Below are 24,656 nucleotides of genomic sequence, written 5' to 3'. Positions count from 1 at the left end.
ATTAGAACAAAACAGCAAAGACATTCAAAAGTTATTTGTTAAAGCGTTCAAAAATTGAAAAAGTGAGAAACAGGGATAACAGCAATAAAATATACGGAATAAGTGATTCTTATTATCGAAGTAGAAATCATGTCAAGATGGAAAGATTATTTTCAAAATCTGCTCGATACTGGGAAAAGTAGGAATGCAAGATAGATAGGACCGTATTTCTTTAGAAGGAACTGAACGAAGCAACAAGAAGAATAAAAAAATGGAATGGTCCCGGAGATGACATAAAAAGTGATAAAAATCTACGAAACAATACAATAGTGTGCGTATGTGTGTAGTACCGTAATCATGAAACACTTAATATTTATGCCTGTATGTTCGGTGATGACGTGGCAATAATAGAATATAACCTTAACATATGGAATAATTTTTTACATCAAATTGAATGCTAATGAAGTAAAATAAGATTAATGTCATGGTAGTATCCAAACAGGAACAAATAATACATATAAAGATAAATGTACTGGGCATAGAAGAAGTAGAATTAATTAAATATTTAGAAGTTGAAATAAATTATCACGACAGTCAAAAAAGAGGAATAAACGATATTATAAAAAAGCCAGCAATGTATACTACGCAATGAACCAAACAGTAAATAGAAATATTTTATGTGAAGCATGGGTGCTAACACAGCAAAAAAGAAATAGGCTACAAGCAGTTAAAATAAAATATCTGAGAAGGGTCAAAGGTGATTCAAAAATACAAAAAGTAAGAAATGAGATAATAAGGACATACTTGAATATTGAATCAATAACAGAGCTTATAGAAAATAGACAACTTAGTTGTTTAGAGCACTTGCACAAAATCAAAAGCATAATACCTGTGAAGCGAATATGGGAATCAATATTGACAAAAAAGAGTGAGATCTAAGGAGCCTTAGGATAATGAGGTTGGGAAGATATTAAAGCAGAAGGGCAAAACATGGCATGTATCTAAAGAAACGACGAAAAATATGAAGGCGGGACTGTAAAAATTTTGTAAATAGCACATCCAAATTTGTACACCTACACCATACTGGTCCAATCGGGGATTTGTATATATCCCCATATATATTGTACCCATTAAAACCCAAGACTGAATCTTATTAATGAACAAGACGATAATTAACGTCTGCATATATGCATATATTACGCATATTCTTGAAATTTTTTTGCATATTTGCAAATTTTGTGCATATATATGGGTATATTTGCTCTGTTTTCTGCTGCATATATTCTGGTCTCTAATAATGGTGATGTCATTGGCATAAGCTATTATTTGTATGTTTTTAAGAACGATGAACGTTCTTACTATAAAATCAAAAAATTTTCCCCAGTAGGCCGCTTCGAAGGCCATCACAAACCTCGAAGACCCATTCTATAGATAATATAATACAGCTTCTTTACACATATTATATATATATATATATATATATATATATATATATATATATATATATATATATATATATATATATATATATATATATATATATATATATATATATATATATATATATATATGCAGAGGAGGCTGCCTACGGTAAAAATTGGCACATTCAGAAGAAGAAGAAGAAGGACAACAAATAGATATTAAGAATATTTTTACGCCCTAAGATAAAAATTTCTGTAAAAATATAAGAAACATATGATTTGAACAAATCAAAAACTAAAAGACTAGCAATATAAACTAATAAATGTACTGATCTCTGTCAATAAATTTTATTTTTGTACTTAATTTTTCCACAAAATGTTTCGAAATATAAGGAAAAGCCAACTTTTCTGGTTATGTATATATACCTACGATGGGATTCTCTTTCAGACCTATTGACCCAAAGGCGACACTTTCACCGGTGAGTTTCCGAGGTATAGTCACCGTACATTAAAGAACATTCTCCGTCTTACGTTAGCATTAGACTACAAAAATGTCAAGAAAAATGATTTCAATAGAAATTGCTGATTTAAACGTTTTGAAAAATACACAAAATATGCTGCAAATCTAAAATTACGTCTTCTTGTTAGTTGATATTCTGATGTTGGATAAATTTTAATTTATAATAAAAGATGCGTGAGTGGTTGAGTTGTATTATTAAACAACGTAGAAGCTTACACTTTAAAAGGAGTCGTTTAATAACAAACTTAGAGTTTTCGAAATGAGGGCTTCGCACAGAAAATTTAAAGTATGATTAATAAATAAAGAACAAAATGAGGAGCTTGATTCAAAGATATATATATATATATATATATATATATATATATATATATATATATATATATATATATATATATATATATATATATATATTTGTATATAAAGAGCTAGAAGATTGTTTTTTAATTTTATATTATATACACACAACCAAACTTATATGGAATCATCTGATTCATGTATTATTTCAATCGAATTTAAACAAAAACAACATACAAAGTCAAACAATATTTATGTTAAAGCAATTTAATTACCAACACAAAAAAAGTTAAAGAAAACAATAAAATCTTGAAATCATAAATTGAAAGTATTTGTTTTAAAGTCAATAGCTTAAAAAATTTCAATGTAAACTGAATAATATTTAAAATACTTTTTATTTATACATGTTTGTTTTAGTAGTCAGTGCTACCACCTCTCGCTTTATGCAAGGCGAGTGGTGGTAGCACTGCATATCTCACAAATGCTCTATAGGGTTAAGGTCGGGTGAGCAAGCAGGCCACTTCAGAATAGTGACATTTTCTGCTTCAAGGAAGTCTGTAGTCACTCTGGTGGTATGTGGTGGTGCATTATCATGCATGGAAATACATTTTCCCCCATTGCACCTCTTCAGAGTCTAACTACAGGTTCCAGAAGCAACTTAACATACCTGAGAGCTTAAGTTTGGTTGTGTGTATTAAGCTTAGGGTTTTACATACATATTACGATTACAATTTTAAAAAACTAACACTGAAAGAAAACAAAAGATTAAAAGCTACCGGGATATAAAATATTGAACTATATCAGTTATACACCGATCCAGATATTGTGAAATTCGTTAAAGTGCAGAGACTTAGATGGGCTGGACACATTGCTAGGATGTCAGATCACGAATACACGAAGAGATTAACATTTTCAAAACCAGAGGGCACAAGAAGCAGAGGACGACCACGAATGAGATGGATTGATGATGTGGAAGAAAAGCTACAGATTCTAGGGGTTAGAAGATGGAGGGAAGTTGCCAGGAATCGACAGGAGTGGCGACTTCCTTGAGAGCAGGCCAAGATCTACAACGGATTGTCGAGCCACTTATGATGATGATATAAAATATTGTCATTATGACTTAGCAGTAAAATTTATGCAGAGATAAATTAGGAAACCGTTCAAAATTATGCCAAAATCAAAAAATTTGATCTCTTTCGTAAAACTTTCAGATATACAGAAAATTTGTCTTCCAATCACTTTAGAAAAATAAGAGAAAGATATTAAATTTTAAATCAAGAACATAAACTATAGAAGGACACACACAGGATTCCATTTTATTATTAAAAAGTTATTTATTAAAATAATAATTTTTTAATAATTTTTCTTCTTAAGTTTAACTTAAAAAAATGAAACAATTTATTATTGAAATAATAGATAGTAAACAGTATAAAGATAAATCTTTTTATATTTTTAAATCTACGTGTTTTAAAAAGTCGTTAAAAATAGAAACTTTCATTTTTTGATGGTTGTCAGAAAAATAACTTTGTCGTGATGAGAATTTTATAGAGCGGGAATCTGATAAAAAAAAGCATTTCTAAATTATATAATTATTGTCTACAGTTGAATTGTGTTCTTTTTTAATTTTTTGAAAAAGTGTTACAGGTAAGTATACAGTATTATCAAAAATTAACAAATTTCAGATCCTTTTACGGTGGTGACGCATTTACGAATGAAATATTTACTATTTAACAGATATATAGAACAAACTATTTAACAGATATATAAAAGACAAAGAAGAATAAAATATATAAAACGGGAAAGGTGCCACAATAGTAGAAATAAACTATATGTCTTTAAAAAAGGGGAAAAATTGATTCACAAAATTATAGAGGGATAAACATATTAAGCACAGCTTTAAAGCTATTTACAATAATTTTGACAGAAGTGACACAGAGAGGCATCTATGAAAAACACAAAGATTCCAAAATAATAGATCCACCATAGATGAAATATTCATTGTAAGATAAATAACCGAAAAAGCTATTGAAAAATATATTAAAGTTGCCTTCACGTGCTTCATTGACCTTATGTAAGCCTTTGATAGGGTAAGGCTTGCCGAGGTTCTGAAACTATTAATGGACAGACATTTAAATTAACAAATAATTGAATTTATTCGACTATTAAACGTCAAGAAGAGCACTTTTATAAAAGCAAACAATAACAAGATACTAGTCTTAAGAGAAATTAAGCAAGGAGATAGTCTAAGGCCAGCCCTCTTTAACGTCCTTATAAATCATATCATCAAAGAAGTGAAAACTGCAGGAACAGGGTTTTTGTATAATGGGAAATACAGAATTTAAAATACTTTGCTAAGCTGATGATGTGGTGATAATATATGAAGATGTGGACAATCTACAGAGACTACTAAAGAGGATTTTTTATTTCGATATCTTTTATTTTTTATTTCGAATTAACGTGTCTTGACATCTTTGGTCATTGACACGGGAGCAAAGGTTTACAATAGTACCTACAAAGTTTACAATAGTACAGAATAACAATATTATGTAAAATATATTTTGGTTAACAATTGTGTGGTTTTTAAGAAATATCGTTGCAGTGGGAGCATAACTGTTGGTCTGTAGACGACATAAGATGACCGTGTGTCAAACGTGTGTGTCCTATTCTCAATCTTCGTACTGCTATCTTCTCTTTTCTGTTCAGGGGTGCTAGATAAATAGCTGTTAACATTAGGTTGTATTTCTCTAAGCTTTGCCTCTTTGGTGATCCAAAGTTCCTGCCACTTGCCTTGGATATTTCTTTTGAATTTTGATTTTATGTCTTCTTGGAGCTGTATGTTGTAGATGGGTAAGTTGGATGTAGATGCTTCTTTTGCAGCGCTGTCAGCCATCTCATTTCCTTCGATGCCGATATGAGAAGGCACCCATATTATTGTTATTGAAGTCTCTCGGTAAGTGTGGAGATGGATCGATTGTAGTACTTTTTGCACTAGGTGATATTTATTCAAAATATTTTCTAACGTATGAATTGCAGATAAGGAATCGGTACACAAAGTTACACTTTGATTGTCAAAAGGGACTATACAGGTTTGAAGTAGTAGCAAAAGAATTAAATATGATTATCTGTGTCTAGGCATACCTAGGCACTAATATTGCAAGCAATAAACCTATTTTGCGAAACAACCACTATTAAGTAACTATTTAAATATTAAGTAACTAATGAAAATTCGGTTTATATACTTCTGACGGTAGAATATTGGTCTGAAGAGAAAGAGGACAACACTATGATGGACATTAAATGGTTTAACCCACTTTTTTTGAAGGCGGATCAATTTGTGTCTGGGGGGCATATGTTATGATGGACGCACTGACTTATTAAACAATGACGGCTGTAAGATATAGTGACTAGTTCATAGAGCCAATAATAGTGTGAGTTTCTGGTACTATAGGTTACAGATTTGTTTGTTTCGACGATAATGTCCGTCCTTACCGCGCGAGATCTGTGAACGAATAGATAGATTATCACAAGAATGGAGTGGCCACTGTGTTCTCCGGACATGAATTGCATTGAACACGTTTAGGCGAAACTTTACAACAATTAGCTAATGAATTGCAAACAATTTATGAAACAATACGTCAACATTTTATTGATAAATTAATAATGACATTCCTAAACAGTTTAACAGCATTAAGAAGAGGGAGAGGCGGCACTACAATGTAATAAAATATTTATACATGTGGCAGATAAAAATAATCATATCAATATAGGTTTATTTGAATTCATCGAAGAGAATGAGCATGTTATCACTAAAAACTTTGAAGAATGCATTTCAATGAAGTTAAAATGATTTATGACATAACCGAGGTGTTTGCCTCGTCGGCAGAGTATAAACCAGGTTAAATTAATGCACATACCACATTTTTTTTAACTACATTGAGCCTAAATAAATAAATTTCTAAGTATCGCTGTTTTTATTATTAACTGTTTATTAAGAATGTGTATTTAGAACATTGTATATTTTAAAAATTGGCCTTAAGAAACAAAAAATATAAAAATAATCCTATTATAAATCCTGAGCGAAACCAATAAAAAAACTTTGATAATGTTCCAAAATAGTACATGTACATTTATAAGATTTGATATATTTTATGCAACTATTTGTTAAATTGTTTTAATATATTCTAAATGATGTACTATGATGTATCACCGATATGTTTAATGAGTGTTTTCATTGGACTCAATCATTCGTTCACATATTTAAATATGAATATAGAGTTTGGATTGGAAGAATGGCTTATAAAAGAAGTAAAATCAAAGATTTACTAAATGAAGCAAATTGTAAAAACAAACTCCCCAATATAATGCACTATTCATTACTACACACCTATTAGGGGCAGCTCATTTATAATATAAACTAAAAGAATATTTCAATCTCTTTCTGTGTGCACACGTTTTAGAATATTTTAATATTTAGTAGATTTTAACATGTATTTTAAGTAGAGTTCATTGTACAATAATCTTCCTGTAAATACTACTTATAGTATGTATATACAACATCTATGACGACAATTTCAACTAGAAAAAAGTACACCTATAATATATATATATATATATATATATATATATATATATATATATATATAAAATTAGTATTTCTTGGGTTTAGGTTCAGTAAGATATATATTACAGGTGAAACTAGATTTTATTTTCCATAGAAATCAACGTTTCGGCGGGAAACCCTTGCCTTTGTCAAGATTCAAAACGTAAAACGGGACACAGACATTAATGAACACGGGACACAGACACTAATGAAGTTCATTAATGTCTGTGTCCCGTTTTACGTTTTGAATCTTGACAAAGGCAAGGGTTTCCTGCCGAAACGTTGATTGCTATGGAAAATAAAATCTAGTTCCACATGTAATATATATCTTACTGAACCTAAACCCAAGAAATACTAATTTTATAATAAATATAATACGGTTCAAGAAACTCAAAACTAATATATATATATATATATATATATATATATATATATATATATATATATATATATATATATATATATATATATATATATATATATATATATATATATTTCGCGTCAGCGAAAAAGGTGTAATCGAACAAAAGCAGTTTTAAATGGTTTAGACAATTTGTAATGTGAAAGTTTAAATTCAGCTTTTTTTAGGCATATTTCAAGTGCCTCATATTTGTTGCCAAAAGTCGAAATAGGAAATTTGGGGCTATATGTTTTGAAGATTAGTCACTAACAATGGAATTCTATGGTAGACGGTCAATGAAATATATAAATTTTATTGATCTCGTGAGAATAGTACAAAATGACAATAATGGCGCGACATTTATTCACTTAACATCTCATTTAACCGCAAAATTTGTATACAAAAGCTACATTTTTCACATTTGAAATGTATTTTTTGGGACACTCTGATCAAAAGATATCGAATTTTTACCTTTGAGTTGATACAACTTTTATTTTAAACATTGATTTTACGCGCGTAACTAATATTCAAAATCGCCGGTCGCTTCAAGCGTTGTTTCTGAGAGAACGGTCCATTCTGCACAAAAAGTGCTAATTAACATTTTTATTCAGAATGATCTTACATTTCTTGTTTAAAACATCTTTTTCTACAGTTTCTACGGTCTATTTTTGTTTTTAGGGGAAAGCCTCGGGGTAGGAGTAGCACATTTTTTTGCATCTTTTTGATGGTCCCAAAATTGACATTCTCTGCAAAATTCAGCTTGTTTGTATAATTTTCAGAGGTTCAGTAGCATTTTCGTCTATGATGAGTGGAGTTCTAGTGAAAACTCAAAACAAGAAACTATAATTAGAATTGGGTTAATTCGATCCACAACGCCGGCTATAATGAGCCTGCAAGGGATGCACTGCAGGTGGACGCCCCTGTTTTTGAGGGGCGCCAAAATGAGCTTTAGTGATCTTGTTTTTCTGCTAATGTTATAAAAAGTACAAAAATAGAGAATTCATTTTTTAAATGTGATTAAAATTCCAATCATAATAATTCGCTAATCTGTGATTGTTATTTTTGCATCCCATGCAAGTAAAATATTCAACACATAAACATATTATATTCCAAAAAACGAACAACTTTGCACTTCAAACTGCTTATTTTAATTTATTTTCTTTAAATTTCTTTGAAGCTATTTATACATTTTGTGCTACCAGTTGCGTAAACGAATGATTTGTAAAATTTACATAAAATTTAGTTTATTAGGAGCTTTGTTAATTTTGTGTTGCATTCAATAAATATTAAATTATATTTGGAAGTACTCTATACTCATATTAAATTGCGGTTTCACATTACTGAAGCATAATATTGCAGTTTTAAATTTATTATTTTTATTCAGTTGAATAAAAAATAATCGGTTCACAAAATCGAAAAAGGGAAATCCAAAAAGAAGAGATGGCAAAAAAACAATCTGGCGCAAATTTCTTAGAAGAACAAAAGTGATGTTATTTTCTTCTGTCTGTTTGATATCTCCAAAGAATTGAGGAGTTTAAGGGAGGCCTATGTCCAGCAGTGGACGTGATGAATAAAGGCTGGATGCTGATGATGATGATGATGATGATGTTGTTTTATCCGATGCGTTCAACAAAATCATACCCCAACTGTAATGTAATTATTCATCATCATCATCATTTTGGCTCTACAACCCTGCTTGGGACCTAGCCCCTCAAGAATTTCTCTCCAGTCGTCCTTATTCATCCTCTTCCTCTGCCAAGCACGTATTCCCACATTTCCCATGTCTTCATCGATGTTATCAAGGAACCTTGTTCTGGGTCTTCCTCTTCTTCTCTGCCCAATGGCTCTATCAATGAATTTTTTTCCATCTGGGTAATATTGCTCAAATGTAATGATTACAGACCATAAAATATCAATGGGAACTTTAAAGGATATCGGAAAATGGCAAAAAGTTACCGAAAAAATCAGAGTAATTTTAATTGAAAAAGAACCCTTTCAACTGATCAAATATCAAAAGAATGCAAAAGGACAAAAATTCAACAAAACGTATTTCAACTGGAAAATGGAGAGATTGTCTTAAGAATATGCTTAATATATTCCCAATCTTTAAATTCCGTTTTCTACTTTTGTTGTAAGATTTTTGCGACTGCAGAATATGGTAGTTTTAAGTCTAGTAGTTTAGAAACTTATCGAAAACCTTACATCGATACGAAACAAGCAAAAATCACATGAAAAACTTTCTAAAATGGAAAGAATCAGAAAAAAAAATTAAAAAACTTGGTTGTCAAGATAAATTGACATCTGTCAATATAAGTTGTCATCGGATAAATTACAAGATATAAATAATCTTATATACTAAAACGCTAAGCCCTTTTCTTGTCCAACACTTTACTCAAAAACCATATTAGATAATTAAAATATTTTTTCGGAATATTATTATTATTACGTATGAGATTATCAAGATATACTTTTGGTACAAAAATTCACTTCCGGTTTTGAGATGACCGGAAGTTAAAATTTACTTTAAGTTTTAGACCCCACAATGTATATATGGATCGAAAGGTCTCGTCGAGACGAATCTAAATATGTACTTCCGGTTGCGATCTGACACAGGAAGTGACCCGAAACGCGCATAAAACGTCATGATAGAGCAAATCTGACACCGGATTCGTGATCAGCATGCAAAATTAACTGCTAAATGATATCCATGTCGACATTTGATGAACTAAAAATTGCATTCCGGTTTTGAGGTCGACTTCCGGTTTCGTTTTTATTAGTCAAATCAATAGAGAATTCAACGTAGAGTTCAAAAATGTAAGTTCACGAAATTATCATTTATAGTTTTTGAGTTATTGATAAAAATATTTTTACTTCCGGTCATTGTATATTTTTCTCGCAAAATAAAAATTTCATTTAAAAAACTCGATGTAGAGTTGGTCCGCTAGTACATAGTAATTTTTTAAAACTAGTCTAATTGTTGTTCTGTCATATTGACAGAATACTTACTAAAAAACATCGTTTATAAAACAAAACCTGCCAATATTCAGGTATTAAAAGATAGTATTACCACAGAGATAAGAAGAATTAAGTAGTCAGAGATGTTGCAAATTATATTACAAAGTTTTAAAAAACGCTTTAAAAAACGCAAAATTCATAATTTTTCTACTACTAAAATATTGCCATACCTCTAACATGAATTTGTTTTCAGCTGCTGTAGGTTTTTTGTGCTATGATTTGGATAAATAGTTTTCTGTACGAGTTTCGTTACATTTTTTACTAATTTATAAGAATGATCTACTAATTTATATGAAGAATATTCAAATTAAATGAGTTTATTCATCTAAATGTATTATTTTAACTTCGGCGAAGATAATGTAAATGTAGCAATCATTCTGAAATTATGGCATTTAGGTATAGGGAACATACATGAAAAATAATCAGTATTTCTTAACAACTTAAAAGAGCAAAAAATATACAGGATGATTTATTTGAAATAATTATCATTAGATTTTCAGAAACACTGAAGATCTGGCAACAATGTAAATACCACCATAATATTGGCTGAATTACAAGACACTTATACACCAAAGTAGATAAAAATTGCGCAAGCTCTTTTCGAGACCATTAAATCGTTCCATAACCTAAAACTGACTTTGCAGATTGAGAATAAAGACAAAAACAAAGCATTATTTTAAAAGTATAAAAATGCTTTCTTTTTAGTTTTTAAAAAAGTTCTGTAGCTGCTTTTGAACTACTAAAGAACAAAGAAACGTGTTTTCAAATTTCAAAATCAATAATTTTGGAATAAAAAAGTGTGTAGAAAAAATTTCTGTAGAATTTGACAAAGATATTTTTAGTACAAATGTTACAGTACCAGAAAATCCATTAAAAATGTTCAAATTTATAATCTTAAATCACTTATCCCTTCAAAATTTTAAAAGCTTTTTAAAAGCAGAATTTTATTAAAGTTTCTAGTGAGCGTAGCTGGTGATGAGCGCTCATTTTCAAAATTAAAGTTAAGTAATAGTTATTTAACCAACAAGTGTATTAATAAGGGCGATTAACAATTGAGATATATTAACGCGCGAGCGAAGCGAGTGCGTTAATGTTCGAGATGGTTAAATTAATTTATACAAACATTGTACAATTTATACAAACATTTATACATACAAACGTTGTATTGCCTATAATGAAATCGTTCATTAATAGAAAATCATTCATTAATAGGGGTCACTAATCAATGATTTTGAGGGTGTTAAAATTAATCATAAATGGACGGTCGACGGAAAATATATTTAAGAGACAGACGAGACTTGATAATCTAGCATTGATTTCAATAGAAAATGATATCTGTGGCTATTTGCCAAAAGTTGATATGTCAAAAATCACGGTTTTCAGCTTTTCAAATCATGATAGGTGTTGAAAAGATATATTTATATATGCCAAAACTTGATATCTCTAATGAAAATATTATTAAAGGTTATAAATTAACGACTAAACATGACATATTAAATTACTTCATTTTAATTTTTGCCAAAAATTGGTAAGTCGACATATCAAGTTTTGTCACCTTCAGATTTAAAACGTGGACGGATGTTTTATAGACATATCAAGTTTTGGTTAGCAGCTAATAGATAACATAACCTAATTTTATTGTTGTGCATTTTACAAAAATAAAGTGGTTCTTTGTTTCTTTCAAGAAAACTGTTGGTAAAAAGTATGTCGCGTGAAAAGCTCTTAGTTGATATGGTTATTAGCCAACATGAAAATTTAGCGGTTTTAGTAAATATCGAAGAAACCACAAGGAAACTAAGTTCCTGTGTTTGGCTGTATACCATATATTAAAAATTTTGAATAAAATCCTTTATAAAAAGGTATATAAATTTTTATATACCTTTTTATAAAGGATTTTATTCAAAATCGAAGAAACAGTATTATATACTGAAAGTGAGGATTTTAAAAAATCAATCAAATACGTTCAATTTCTGGAGCAACTGGTCATTCTGAAGAATTAGTGTCATATTTGAGTAGTGATAATTCAGATGTAGATGAAAATTATATTCCTTCGGACACTTCATTTGACACAAACTTACAATGAGAGGCCAGGTAAATATCAAGCAAGTCAATCTAAAAAGTGTAAAATAAAAGCTACTACCAGTAATAATATGTGTAACAAAATAAGTAATGATCATTTTACAAATAAATGTGATGATGGTAAAGACCAAATAAATAACTCTAATGTTCAACCTAAAAAACTAAAATATAACAGCGTAGAAATCAAAAAAGAAGATGTTACGAGAAAAACATATTACAAGAAAAGATATACAAAAACCTGCGAAAGTATTTCAAGCGCTTACTACATGCTATCGCAATAAATATCACTAGAAACTCTCCCTAGATGAACATAAAGAAATTTTTTATGATTTTCTTAAAAAAGTGCAAGACAAAGACCAAGTAATTTTTGAAAGAATGAAGATAGAGTCAAAGAAGATAGAAAGAAAAGATAAAGGAGAACACGGAAATAATAAAAACAGAGAAATTATGGTTTCATATTATGTCACATATAACGACAGAACATTAAAAATTGGAAACGAAATGTTCCAGAATCTACATAGTATCACAAGAGGAAATCGCACTCAGGTTTTATAGAGCCTAATGTTTATAGAACAACAACTCCTGAAAATGGCTCATACTAGAATTGATTGTGATGCCCACCATGCGAGAATTAAGTGTGCCAAAAAAATGGTCGAAAATCAAAATAACGATATCTTATAACTGATACCAGTTTGTTAGAATCCCTAATAGAAAGAACTTTCAAGTTATTGAAATGCAGAGGAAAGATTTTCTAGCGTATTCAAAACTTCACCAAAATATCTATGTAAAGCGTCATAAAACGCAGAGAACAGCAGATAGATTCTACATTAGAACATGTTTATAGTAGATCTAAATCCATAAAACATTAAAAGAATAAAGACTTGCTTTTCCTGCTGCGATACCTTGATCCAGTGTACCATCCATTTTACCACGAACTCGAGACTAGTGAGAATGTAATTAATGGAATTTTATGTTTTATTTTTAAATGATAAACACTGCATTGCAGGTTGATGACAGTGAATAATTGTTATTACTCATTTCAAAAAATATTAAAGTTTTAATTTCAGTATAAATTTCTTCATTTTTCATTTTGTAATTATTATGATATTCACGTATTTTATATACATCACTTTGACAGGATATGTCTATATATGGCATCTAAGATATTTGCCAAAACGTGATATGTTAGTAAAATTTCTTTTCAAAATAAAATTTCCAAAATTAATGTACACTATCAGTTTAAGCAGCATTTTGTTTATTTATATACGAAATTTCATAAAAATCTAAAAAAATTTGAGCGAGTAAAAAATAAAATCAAATTGATAAAATCTTATTGATAATTTTGTAAAAATTAAAACAAGGAGAATAAAATTGGTTTAAAGTCTATTTACATCGTGTTTTACTAAATTTTGTACGATTAGCAAAGAAAAATAATAAAATTAAATAAAAAAAAACGAAGGGAGCCTATATCAGTTTCCCATGCGCGTACCCTTATACTCTTGCGCCAAAACTGTTCTGGCGCAAGAACAGATCCACATATTTACTAAAAATTTGAATGAAAGAGAATGAATTACTTAGTATATTTAAAGATCAAGCTGCAGTAATGAGTTTTTGTCTAATATAATTTAAACAAATCGTCAGAATATCACAGAACAATCATTTTTTTCCAAAAAGAAAAAGAAACCCGTTTACCTTACTAATTGAAACCTACTGTAACCTCAAAATAAGGAAATACAATTTGAATTGAGCTAATTTGATCAACATATTTATAAATTTTATATGATATGTTAATAAAATCCCTTTAAACAATGGAATTTCCAAAATTAATTTACACTATCAGTTTAAGCAGCATTTTGTTTATTTATATACGAAATTTCATAAAAATCTAAGAAAATTTGAGCGAGTAAAAAATAAAATCAAATTGCCATGAAGTTAAAAATTTTTAATTTCGCTCTACTGAAAACTTGTTCTATTTGACATATCAAGTTTTGGCAAATAGCCACAGATGTATATTATGTAATAAATCAGATATTAATAATCTTATTGATAATTTTGTAAAAATTAAAACAAGGAGAATAAAATTGGTTTAAACTCAATATACATCGTGTTTTACTAAATTTTGTATGATTAGCAAAAAAAAAATAATAATAAAATTAAATAAAAAAAAATTCGAAGGGCGCCTATGTCAGTTTTCCAAGCGCGGACCTTATACCCTTGCGCAAAAACTGTTCTGGCGCAAGAACAGATCTACACTTTTACAAAAAATTTGAATGAAAGAGAATGAATTACCTAGTATATTTGAAGATCAAGCTACAGTAATGAGCTTTTGGCTAATATAATTTAAACAAATCGTCAAAATATCACAGAACAATCTTTTTTTTTTTCAAAGAGAAAAAGAAACCCGTTTATCTTCCTAATTGGAACCTACTGTAATCTCAAAATAAGAATACAATTTGAATTGAGCTAATTTGATTCACATATTTATAAATTTTTAGTGAAAGAGAATGAAAGTTTTTAAAAACTCACTTAATAAATTTATTATCTCGATTTATATTAAAATAAAGAAGTTTAAAATTAATAAAATTTTAGTTTCCAATAATAATTTTTCATATAATATTTTCCCAAAGATCCAAATCACTAAAAAACGCGACCTAAATTCCTTTGCAAAATCGATACTCACATCGCACAAAATATATATTCCACACTAATGCAAATCACTATAAACAGTCTATAATTAAAAAAGAACGTCCTCACGGTCCACTAGTCACTCTTACCTGTGCAGTACCGATGAATCACAAACAAAAAAATCCCATCCAGCCACAAATCTAACACTATGAACTAACTGCATCTTCTGGAGCCATCTTCTTTATATACAGAACGGAAGAATGGAGGTGATATACTGTCCCCCAAATGAATGTTGATGAGCATTTAGTGGTTCTTCCTTTTGCGGAATTTGACTGGGCTAGCGCTTCCGGAGAGAGAGGTGAGAGATGATTATGATGAAGTTTTGGGAAGGAAATTTGTCATCCCTTACAATTATTTTTGCTGAATTATATATTTAACTATTATCAAACAAACTAAGAAAAATAATTGTTTTCATAAATTTTTATAAAATTTTTTATTGATGTGTATTTTACAAATATTTTTCTTTTACTGTTTGTTTATATGCAGCAAATTGCATTATTGATATTTTATGAATTGAAGATTGAATATTATGCATGAAGGATTCTAATACCACGGGGTTACTGGGTTTATTGGTTTCAAATGTCAATCTTAGTTTGAAGTTTATAAACTTTGAAGATTAATATATAGAGTAAATTATTTTGCGATATATGTACAAAAGTATTATATAAATAAACAAGGTAGAAAAAAAAATAAAAACTGTTATAAATTAATTTTATTTAAATCAAATTATTAACGATGTGATTTTATGCATTTATTTTGGTCCCATTCTTGTTTATTTTACTTTTTGAAACTATTTGTATCTGATATACTCGCAATACCTCTTACCCCTGGCTTTTGTTCCTGTTTTTGTTCACGCATGGTTGCTCGTATATTGCTATAAATTTTTATCTAATTCTTTGGATATTTAGCTTATTTTTCTTCTTATTGCTTTCTCACAAGTTTGTATTGGTGATAATTTTAGCTGCGGTAATTACCTTTCTGATTATTACCTGTTATCTTAGTTTATTTATAAAATAGTTTGGACCTATAATATATGATGGCAATAGTATTATTCTACAGGGTGAGTCAAAACTATTGTGATATACACAGCGCGTCATTTTAGCCACATAAGCCACAGAAGAAAATTTTTGGCCTTTTTTAATTTTTAAGAACCCTACAAGAAATTGATTGTCATTAGATTTATGTGTAATGTTTAAGAATAGGTTCTAAAACAGTATGCAATTATTTCTTCAGTAACAAATGTCAAAAAAAACTTTTTAAATTTTTTCTGTTTTCTTTATGAAAATTACAATAAAGTCGTGATTATTCTGTATTACCACCTCTATTTTGAGCTACATTCATCATTCGACTTGGCATTGAATTGATCAAATTCTGGATGTTGTCTTGAGGAAAAGCTTCCCATTCTTCCATGTGCGCCAATCAAAGCTGCACACAATTTATTGGATATTGGTCCCAAACATGCTCATTGGGTTCAAATTTGGGCTTTAAGCCAGCCAATTCATTTTTGGCACACCGGCGGTTTCCAGGTATTGCGTTACCATCCTGAATACGTGAGGTCGCGCGTTGTCTTGCATGAAAATAAAGTTTTTGCCCGCAAACCCAGCAAAAGGTATTGCATGCTCGTCTAGAATTTCGGTAATGTATCGGTGAGAATTCAACGCTCCTCTATTAATAAACACGAGATCAGTACGGCCTTCGAATAAAATGCCCGCCAAAACTTTACAGAGCCTCCTCCAAAAGCAACACGTGTTAGTCCAGCACAAGCAGTATATCGTTCCTCACGTCTTCTGTGCATTTTGATGCGACAGTCTGAGCCATAAATAACCATCCTTAAATCATCAACAAACAAAACATTTTCCAATCTTCTATCGTCCAATGCTCTGCACATTCAAGTCGGCGTTGTCTATGTGCTGCTGCTCACAAAGGTCCTGTTTCTGTGCAGCGAGCCCTTAGACCAAATTTCCTTAACGTTCTTACTATAGAAGTGCTTATTGCCTACCCGTAAACATTCTGAAAACGGTTTTGGATAGCTCTAGCCGTAAAAAACTGATTTTGCAAAGAAGTGCGTTGTAAAGAATGGTCTTCTCTGGCCGTAGTGATTCTTTTCGCGCCTGTTCCTGGTCGTCGTTCGTAAGATCCAGTCTCTATGAATCGATGGTGTGTTTTTTGGACAATTCAACGACTTACTCTGACCACTTCTCTTTACAAGCTGTCTGACCACTTCTCTTTGACTTATTTCATTATCAATCAAAGTAACAATTTGAACAGATCTAGCAAATCTCTTAGTCATAGTTATAATTTAACAATTGCACAAGTTTACTCTTTGAACAACTGTACATTAATTAAAGATTTTTGAAAAACAGAACAACCATACTCCAAGAAAAACAACGTACAAACAACACGTGTATTCTTCGTAAAAGTGATATCAATTTTGCGAACTTATTACCCTTAATTGAGCTGACGGCACCCAGTGGCGATGCCTAAAAGTGTTTCTGCATTGTGGGAGTTTATTTACAATAGAATAAATTGCATAAACTTAAAATTATTGAAAAATTCTTTACACGCAGTGTAGAATAGAGTTAGATTATTTGGATAAAAATATGTTTAGTGGACCAAACATGCTTTAATAAAATGATACTGTTAAAAAAGGTACAGTGTTATTATAAGTTGAATTTTTTTTGTTTTTTTCTTCAATAATTTTATTGTATACTGTTTAATTTGTATTAAAATGAGCAGGAAGGCATAACTTAAGACAGTAAATGTTACTTTATTAATTTTTTACATTTTATTACAGGAATCGACAGAGATTTGTTACAAAATGGGAATTATTAGAATACGATTTTTAGTCTAGAAAGCAAACAACATTACAAATAGATGAACAACAAAGAACATAGAAACGGAGGAAAAAGACGCAAACCGGAACACCGCAGCTCGTAAAGAGGAGAGAGAACAACAACATAAAAGTAAGAAATCTCCAGATACGTGCACAAAAAAGTAGGTACAATATTACAAAGAAGATATCCTGGAAAGCAAAACAGAAATTAAAGATGAAATCAAGGATATGAAAAATGAACTGGAAGATATAAACCAGAAACCTAAACAAAACAAAGTAGAAAAGAAAATTTAAAAAGAGAAGTAGAAAAGAAAGAACACAAACGGGGGAAAGACAACGATGGACTGAAAAAACATTGACAATCAGGAATAATAGATTAGAGAAGTTCGATAAAGAAAAAATATGAAACAAATTAATCATAACAGGAATTGAGGTAGACCTAGAAGATGAAGGGGAACTAAGAGAAGACATAAAAAAATGATGAAAATGAAAAAAGAGCTTAAACTGAAAACATAATTTAATATATCTTCTTTTTGTATGTAGGCTTTAAAGCCTGTTTGTTCTTCAATATTAGTCTTCTAAATTGTTTAAATTATCGCACCATCAGTTTTTGGTCTGCCAATCCTTCTTCGTCCATTTGGTGACTTATTTCGTGCTATTCGTACTATTCTATCCTCTGTCATTCTACTAATGTGTTCGTTCCACTCCTGTTTCCGTTTTGTCACCCATCCATGTATGTCTTCTATATTGCACGCTCTTCTTATGTTTTCGTTTCTCTCCCTATTCAACAGACTTCTACCTGATATTCGTCGAAGTATTTTCATCTCTGTTGTTTCTAGTAGTCGTCTCGTTTTAGATGTGCCATGTCTTGTCTCCGCCGTGTATGTTAATTTAGGTCTGCTTTATATTAATTGCTGCTTTATAGATTCTTGTTTTTGTGTCTTGTCTTAGGTGTTTGTTCTTCCAGATTGTGTCATTAAGAGATCCCGCGTCTTTACTTACTTTTAAGCTTTGTTGTCGTACTTCTTCTTCAACACCTCCGTAGCTGGTTATATATATTCAACGATACAACCTTGCTTCCTGCTTTTTTATTTTCCCATCAATTTCAGTTTTACATTGTAATGGGTATTTAGATGTTCCCATACATTTGGTTTTTTTGCTAATATGATCATATTGTATTTCTTGGCTGTTGTATTGACGATGTGTGTTACTCTTTGGAGCTCGTCTTCTGTCTCGGCAATTAATGCAGCGTCGTCTGCATAACATAATATTTGGCTTTCTGTGTTTCCCATTCCGTAACTATGACATTTATGTACTGCTTGTATTATTTCGTCCATTATTATATTAAAGAGAAGTGGGCTTAACGAGTCACCCTGTCTGACTCCGCTTTGTACTGGTATACACTGTGTTAGTTTTCCAATTATCTTTGCCTGTATTCGATTATGGAAGTAGATGTTTTCGATGGTTTGTATAATATTGATTGGTATGTTTCTTTTATATAGTAACTGTCAGACGTCTTCGACTTGGATGCGATCGAAAACCTTTGTCAGGTCAGGTCAGGTAGTACAAATACGAAGTCTACGCAGGATCTTGCGGATCTGAATCCTTGTTGTTCATCTGATAAAGTTGTTAGTTTATTGATTTTGTTGGTTAGGACTTTTGTGGTAAGCTTAAGTGCGGTGTTCAGTAGATATATACATCTATAATTGTTAGGGTCTTCTTTATCTCCTTTCTTAAACATTGGTATCATTATGCTGTTTCTCCATGCTTCTGGTATCTTGCAGTGCAATATTAGTTTTTGTATAAGTTTTGTTATCTCTAGGGTTATACTTTCTCCTTCGTGTTTTAGAAGCTCGTTGGTTATCCCGTCTGGTCTTGGTGACTTTCTATTTTTGAGTAAATTTAAGGCTATCTCTACTTCCTGAAAGCTGATTTCTATATCGTGTCTTAATTCAGGTACGTTATTGTGTTGATGATTATTTTCCTTTCCTTTAAACAGTTCCGTCAGGTATCTTTCCCATTCGTTTGCTAGTATGTTATTGTATTTCTTAAATTCTGCCATTTCTTCCCTTTGGTTTCTTACGAATCTCCATATTTATTTTGTGTACCGTAATATATGATACAAGAAATGTATAATAGGAACAAAGAGCTGTAAAGAAAAACAGAAAATACTGCAAGAAAAAGGTAAAAAGGTAAGAGGCGGTAAAAATAAAAGAAAAATTGCTCACACAGTAACTTTTACTCTACTACTACTTTAAGCATTGTAATCGTGAAGAAGGATAAGTTTTCAAATAAAAAAAATATTTTAATTTAATAAAAAAAAATGTCTGGCTAATTGGTCTTTACCAAAGTCATATAATTAAGTAAAAAATAGGTTTAGTGATGACATTTCTGTTTTTTTTTGTATATTAGAGGTTCATAATTACTTTTTTGCGTCTTGCCAGAAAGCCATAAAAGTTAGTTTATAAATAATTATTGGAACTATTAGGTAGCTCTCCTTGATAGACCTATTGGTCAAAGAAGAAGAGGAAGACTCAGAACAAGATTCCTAGATAACATAGATCAAGATATGAGAAATATGGAAATACGACCTTGGCGAAGGAAGGCGATGAATAGGGACGACTGGAAAAAAATTCTTGGGGAGGCTAGGACCCACACAGGGTTGTAGAGCCAAAATAATGATGATGATGATTAGGTAGCCTTTGTATAAGGACTGATTTATATACTTTTTTTTACCACATGTATACTTAACTACTTTTTGTTAGTTAGTTTGTATTTTCTGAGTGAATACTGTTTGTTTTGTATTTCTCATTACAAAATATCTATTATTTTTAAAGTATTTTTTTACTATTGTAACCTGGCTAGCCATAAAAATAAAGTTCTGGTTAAAATTTTAACTGGTTAAGGTTTTTACTGGTTTTAACTGGTCTGGTTAAGTATTAAAAAAATATATAGAACATTCTCTGGAGGGGGCGGCATATTAGGTCTATGCACGTGGAGTGCCCACTCTCTACGATCAGCCCTGATTTTATATATTCCAAAATATTTGCAGGTAATATTATTAAGATGATACTTGCTTTCGCTCTAGAGAGAAGAACAAACATACTAACAGAGGATAGTTCGTAGCTCTAAAAGTTGACATACTCTGCTAATCGCCGCGCTGTGTGGTCCCCAGGGGTGAGGATCAATCAACTACAACAGGACTCTCATCAAAACATCCCACAATAAAAATAATAAAAAACATTAAAAACCGCCTAGGCCAACAAAAAAACTTAAAAAACATATAAAAATCCGGCAAAAGCCTTCCAAAAAAATTAAAAAAACGTAGACGTAGACCGGTGCGGAGACTTAGGGCCTAAGCAAGCAATTTTAGTTTCTCGAATTCGAATAAGTCACTAGAGGATATCAGAAACAAAGTGCGTCACGCACGAATAACGTAGTTCTGTTACCCAGGACTCCCACATGAAGAGCATTTCGCTGATAGTTGTGCCCCTATCGCGCATCAGAGTGCTATAGGGGGAAAGGGATGGTCTGGAGTATTGGACCATTGGACCTCCTGCTTTTAACTTGAGTTAATACACTTCGCTCCAATGAATTGTTACACCCGAACGTAATTATTAGGGGTGAACATGTCTCAGAGGCTGGGTTTACTGAAATTGCTTGCTATTTGCTTTCGTTATTATTTCATGGGAAGGAATCTTGTAAATGAAGAAAAATAGTATAGGCAGATAAAAGTTTTTTAACAGTTGACTTAGAGAGGAAACATATTCGCCATTACGCAAATGAATCGAGTTACTACTTAATCGAAGTTTTGTTGACAAGAGGAAAAAAATGTTTTAAACATCATTATAATTAAACAGTTACAATGCCATTAAAAATAGGCACTTAAAGAAAAAAGATTACATTAAATTAATTACAATACATCACATTACACTAATAATGCCAACCTATTACAATATCTATAAAATATCAATTAAAACGGCGGCCATAACTTCTAAAGATGTATTTAACAAATAAAACATTTTTATTTTATTTCTTCTGACTGTTATATGTATTACGTAATCGGTAGCAGAGCCTATTATATTTTTATTTTTATAAGAAACCTTCTTTTATGATTGATGATTAATAGTATTTTATAATCTCTGACTTGATTCTAGCTTCTAATAAAAGTTTATTGCGTGATAAACATCAACACTTATCCGTGCCTAAGGTTAGTGTACCTAGTTTAATGCAATAGTATTCTTAATACAAAAATATGTAAACAAATTCGTTATTAGATGAACATGCATGATATAAAGGTCGGCAGTTGGTTATGCCAAATTTAAATTATTTTGTATCGTAACCGTAACGAAGAGCAGTGGCGCCTCTGTGAATACATTATGAAAGATAAATTTGAGTCGACACTACGTCGTTACTATTTTTTTTTTCATTTGGTATATATCTGTTCATCTATTATTTAGTTGTGAGCCTATTTGTAATTTTTATTGAGGTTAGGTTTTGTGCTGAACCAAACTAATATATTTTTCCACAGTACTTCATTTAAAACTGGAATATTTATTTACCTAATGTACCTACTACAACTTTTTATTACAACTATTGTATACCAACTTTGTTGACGTTCCAATTCTATTACAATCTAACTATAAATCACAGTTTGTAAACATTCATTTAGCTTAGAATTACACTTTTTTATATCATTATACTAAATCACTAATACTTTAACTTGAACACTGCACGCAATCTTTGCTTTAAGATTCTTGCTATAGCAAGCAAGCAAAATTAAACAAAACCTGTGAGACATGTTCACCCCTAAGAATTTCGTTCGGGTGTAACAATTAATTGGAGCGAGGTGTATTAACTCGAGTTAAAAACAGGAGTTACTCCACCGCGCTCCATTGCTCCAGACTATCTCTTTCCCACCTATAGCACTCTGATAGCCAAATGCTCTTTACGTGGAAGTCGTTAGGTCCAGTTCAAAGACTTGGTGCTCAAGGGGTTGGGCCCTACTTGCCCGAATTTTTTTATGGTTTTTGTTAGCATTTTTTTGTGGCTTTCGCCGGTTTTTGTTAGTACTTTTGTAATTTTTTTTGTGGTCGAAGCCGTTTTTTATGTTTTTTGTAGTTTTTTTTTGTAGGTCATCATTTTTGCTGTATTGTTTGGGTGCGCCCTTTTGTTCGAATAATCATATCTTCCTTAATATAAACTCTTAAAATTTATAATTACATTATTTTCTTAGAATTAATTCGAAAAACCATCAAAACATTACATTTGTATTTTTATTTTCCATGTGCTTGTTACATGTTTTCGAGTATCTGTGAATAATAAATAAATGTTTTTTTTTCCTTATTAAAATTGACAAATTTAATTTTAAAAAACAAAAAACAAAATTGTCGAGTAATTAAATATATATATATATATATATATATATATATATATATATATATATATATATATATATATATATATATATATATATATATATATATATATATATATATATATATATATTAACCTATTAGAGATAAGATTAAAACTATTACAAAAAATATTAAAATTAAACTCTACAGTCTTTTCATGGTTTGTTTGATGGTTTCTAAGTGTCAGATAACTTTACCAACAATTTTTAAATTTTTAGACATTCGCTAATATGTCTAACGATAGTCATTTTTGAGCATCTACTGTTGCAAATAAATACGAGTTTGATTACGATATAATTTATATAATTACATCTTTTCGTAGTTTGATTATTGCGGTATTCATCATTTTAAGGTTTTAAAATGGTTGCTTTTGATTTCAATTAATGCTTTTTTAACATATTCATAATGCCTTTAAAGGGTATCTAAAAGAAATTTCAAATGCAATTATATGTTCCCATATTGGACCTGAGTTTCAATTTTAATTTCACAATTTTTTTACCATTTTCTATTATTTTCTTTTTACTTTTTTACCGATAACATATATTATATGTATACATTATAAATATTTCCTACTTAATGATTGTCGATAAAACTAAGTCTCGGAGGAACTTGTAACCAATAGAGAGCGCGTCCTTAGGTGGCGGATAGGGGAATGTCAGACCCGATTTACCGTTGGGTAGTAGGGAAATAAACTACCTCCCGTTACTGACCATCAGCTTCGGGCGGATAAGTTAGTTAGTGGAAAGACACTCTTTTGTCCAGGTGCTGGGAAATTGGCCCTAAAGGCGAATGAACCGAAAAATAGGTCACCGGCGTAAGGATGTAAAAGGCAACGGGGAACCACTGCATCACAGACTCATGGAGTAACCCTAGTAAAGTTATAAATGGCAAATGACAAAAATAATAAACAAACTTACTGATTATGGACCTCGGAAGTCAAGATCAGGTAAGAAAGGAATAACTGTAGACCACAGGGCCTCCCAGGTCGTAAACCAGAGAAATCCCTGTGCATTTAAAGCATTAAAAGTAGCAACCTGGAATATCGGAAGAACAGAACAGAATTCAACCTTTGTTGTTTAGCTGAATTCTAGGATGATTTGTGTTGCAAAGAATGTTATCGGCATTTTAACAAACATTTTCTTTAATTCAGCAACATTTAGAGCCATTGAAAAAAACCTAATTAGAGTAGTCTTCAGATTTATCTACTGTTTGGGTTTCCGATTAGCCAATGTCAATCTCGCCTTTCGCGTGAAAAATGTTAAAATTGGTGGATGCGCCCAGCATAGGAACGTTAACCTTTATTTAATTTATATTATATATTAATTATCTAAATGCTTTAGAAAATTACACGAAATATTGACAAATCTATAGATAGACAATATCTATAGATAGACAAATAAATTCTATCATTAT

General features: G+C 30.7%; 1 protein-coding gene across 4 annotated transcripts in view; it reads right to left on the bottom strand.

Annotated features, from left to right (window-relative positions):
• LOC140443945 (uncharacterized) overlaps nucleotides 1–15,142 on the bottom strand; it is a 119,501-nt gene extending 104,359 nt beyond the window's left edge. For 3 of the 4 annotated variants that reach the window (XM_072535471.1, XM_072535469.1, XM_072535472.1), the window contains exon 1: nucleotides 15,083–15,142. The gene's annotated coding sequence lies outside the window, so the exon portion shown is untranslated. Of the gene's footprint in view, nucleotides 1–14,988 lie in introns of all 4 variants that reach the window. The other variant, XM_072535470.1, reaches the window with a different exon arrangement.
• Nucleotides 15,143–24,656: the final 9,514 nt, after the last annotated feature.

This window comes from Diabrotica undecimpunctata, chromosome 6 (assembly GCF_040954645.1).
Source record: "Diabrotica undecimpunctata isolate CICGRU chromosome 6, icDiaUnde3, whole genome shotgun sequence".
Lineage (NCBI taxonomy): Eukaryota > Metazoa > Arthropoda > Insecta > Coleoptera > Chrysomelidae > Diabrotica > Diabrotica undecimpunctata.
Note: the sequence above shows the minus strand (reverse complement) of the source record. Positions and strands in the feature narration are given on the sequence as shown.